At 31.3% G+C, this 3,509-nt stretch overlaps 1 long non-coding RNA gene across 1 annotated transcript; it reads left to right on the forward strand.

The window, feature by feature from the left end:
- Positions 1-1,885: 1,885 nt before the first annotated feature.
- Positions 1,886-3,307, forward strand: LOC128647935 (uncharacterized). Its single transcript, XR_008400463.1, has 3 exons — positions 1,886-2,020; positions 2,431-2,494; positions 2,639-3,307. It is a non-coding gene; the product is annotated as an uncharacterized LOC128647935 (long non-coding RNA).
- The last annotated feature ends 202 nt before the right edge of the window (positions 3,308-3,509 follow it).

The raw sequence follows: 3,509 nt of genomic DNA on the forward strand, positions 1-3,509 counted from the left end.
AATGTAAAAGAGCTCTAAGGGAGAAAGGGGCTACCAGTTTATCTTCACAACTCAAAACCGATATCTGCTCTTTTTTGGTGATCCAATCAATAGCTGTTTTTGCCAATATAGTTATATTGTATATTCGTATATTAGGTAGTGCAAGCCCAGCTGCTAGTTTAGAGTTCATAAGCCGGTGTATAGCTATTCGAGGTTTTAACCCTCTCCATAAAAATTTATTACAGGCTTTATTATATTTAGAGATATCAGACTTATGGAGAAGAAATGGCATATTTTGGAAGGCGTATAGTAATTTTGGAAAGATTATTGTCTTAATTAATGCTACGCGGGCTGATAGAGAGATGGGTAATGAAATCCAATCTGCCAGTTTCTTTTTACAGTTTTCAAGACAATGAACAAAATTTAAGCTATACCATTCATTTGGAAAGGCCCCAACTATTTTGATTCATAGAAATTATGACGCATTATTAAAAGATTTTATTTACTATGGATTTTTTTTAATAAATATATATATAATTTAAAAAAATGTGATTCTACAATAATCGGGTTTCTATAATTATCTGTTGTATGAGGCAATAACGGGAATATAAGAAAAATGTTGATATATATCTACTGTATTGTTTGTGCATACAATAGTATATTCAAAAGCTAAACATTAAATTTTTACTCAATAGTAAAATAACCTTTTTATGGCGCATATAAACCTTTTTTTTTTTCTTTTTTTTTTACAAATATAGGGGAGAACTATTAATGTGATACCTAAAGATAAGATTGTGCTCATGCCGTGCCTTTGTAATAAAAATATTTGTATTAAATTTAAAGAGTAGGCCCAATTTAATTGTAATTGTTATGTAATTAAATGCCATGTGAACAGGTTTGCTTTATAATATGGTTCGATACAAGTAAATAATTTGATTTTAAAGGGGACATGAAACAAAAAATTGTTCTTGCATGATTTAGAAAGAGCATGCAATTTTAAACAACTTTCCAATTTACTTTTATTATTTAATTTGCTTTGTTCTCTTCTTATCCTTTGCTGAAGGGTTTGTCTAGGTAAGCTCAGGAGCAGCAAAGAACCTAGGTTCTAGCTGCTGATTGGTGGCTGCATATATATACCGATTGTCGTTGGCACGCCCATGTGTTCATTTAGAAACCAGTAGTGCATTGCAACTCCTTCAAGAAATAATGCCAAGAGAATGAAGCAAATTTGATAATAGAAGTAAATCTGAAAGTTGTTTAAAATGGTATATTCTAGATAAATCATGAAAGAAAAAATTTCAGTTTCATGTCCCTTTAACTTTTATCTTAGCATATTCTGCTGCCCTCTGATCACATGCCTTTTTTAATTATTATCTATTGACTTTCATTTTGCAGGATTCGAGTATAGAATACCATTTTTAACAGCATTCCAATTAAGTTTTAATATCTAATTTTCTACATTCTATAGATATCCTTTGTTTGAGAAATAGCAATGCACATGGGTGACGCAATCACATGAGCCATCTATGTGCATCAAATAATGATCATTTACTGAGCCTATCTATATATGCTTTTCAGCAAAGTATATCAATGGAATGAAGAAAAACAGATAATAGAATTAAATTAAAAAGTTTTTTTAAATTGCATGTTCTTTCTAAATCATGAAAGAAAAATGTTTGTTTTCATGTCCCTTTAATGATTGTGCCAGCAGCCACTGGCGTGATCAGAGTATTATTACCAGTATTAGCTTTCTTATTTAACTATAAATAAAAAAATAAATACAAATTAATTACTAAAAATATTCTATGTTTTTTTTTATTTTAAAGTTACACCGACACCACAACCACAGCCAGGGAGGAGTACCAATGAAGCGCCCACTTCTTCAAGATCTTCTTCAGCTGTTTCTAGACCATCTACAAGTGCAGCTCATGGTCAATTTATAAGGTCGACATCTACTGTCACACACACAGTTCTTCATCTGCGGATATACTTCTTGATGTAAGGACCAGCACTCCAGATACAGGTGTTGGAAGAGGAACTGGTAAGCAAATGATTCTTTCTAACAAAATCACAAATTAGCACTATCATTTTTCTTTTTTTAAAAATAATAATAAAATTTAAAAAAAAAAAATTTTTTAACAAGCGTGGGTTATGTCTTTCATCTATCAAATCCAACAATTTAGATGCAAAATAATGTATTTTTCCTAAAAAATAAAAAATGTACAATGATAGTATTGACATTACATAGAACCGAGTTCAATATAGTTTAGAGATGGAATGGCAGGTGAATGACATATACCAATGATCTGAGCTTGTCATTAATCTCAAAATTAATTGATATTAAATGTAATTTTAAAATTAAATTTAAAGGGAATGTAATCGCATTATAATATACTGTATGTCTATAATTCTAATTAACTCAATTCTTATTATCCATTTTTTTTTTTTTAGTTTATACCTGATTTGGGACGTTTCTTCCATAGCTTGACCGGACATTGATCGCCATTATTTGATGGTATGTATCAATAATATATATAATATATTGTACATTTTTGGGTATGACTGTATTATAATCTCTCTCCTTCTATTCCATCTATGAAACCGTCTGTTAATGCTTTTTTTTTTTACATTTTCTAACATTTTATTTTGTTTGATCTAGAAGAAGAAAACTCATCAAGGGAGATCACCATAAATCTCATACCAATATGAGAGGAAAATCCAAATTCAGAAGAAAATACAGGACGTCAGGATGGAAGTGAGACTCCAGATTTTCTAGATGAATTTGGAGATGCCCAACAATTGGAAATACATACCCCTGAGAATCAGGACGAATAAGTGGAAACACAGTCACCACCACCACCACCACAAGAAACAGGGGATGTAAATATTGCAAATCCAACAGCTGATGGACTATTGGCCGATGTTGGCTTAACGGAAATTTTGTCACTTGCCAGGCAATATAGAGAGGACCACAGGGACATGCAGAAAGTTACTAACACTAATATTGAATGTTGGGCAGCCATATCAGAAAAAAAGTATTGAAATTGGAAAAGAAAAAATGGAAATTGAAAGGCAAAAATTAAATCTCCAAAGAGAAATGTTTCAGTGGCAGAGGCAGATGGACAAAGAAAAAAAACAGCAAATAAATAGAGTCATAAGCCTCACTGAAAGGACACTCCAATCACTAATATCTATTATAAGTAAAAGAGAGGGTACAACAGACCCCAAAAGACCAAAGCTACAATGAACAATTTTTTTTTTATACCACCAAAATTTTAAAGGTTATATTAAAAAAGATTTGGCATTTTTTTTGCCTTTCTTATGAAAATGATATTCTTTTTTTTTATAAACAACATAACAGAATCAAATCAAATAACATATTTTTGGTACAGAAAATCTACTTGCTCCAATAACATTCCCAAAGTTGCCCTAATTTTAGAGATTTTCGGCTAGATTACGAGTTTTTGTCGGTAAGGCTTGTGGTGCTAACTCGCAGTATATGCTCACCTCTCACCTACAAAAAAAGTGAG

This window comes from Bombina bombina, chromosome 2 (assembly GCF_027579735.1).
Source record: "Bombina bombina isolate aBomBom1 chromosome 2, aBomBom1.pri, whole genome shotgun sequence".
NCBI lineage: Eukaryota > Metazoa > Chordata > Amphibia > Anura > Bombinatoridae > Bombina > Bombina bombina.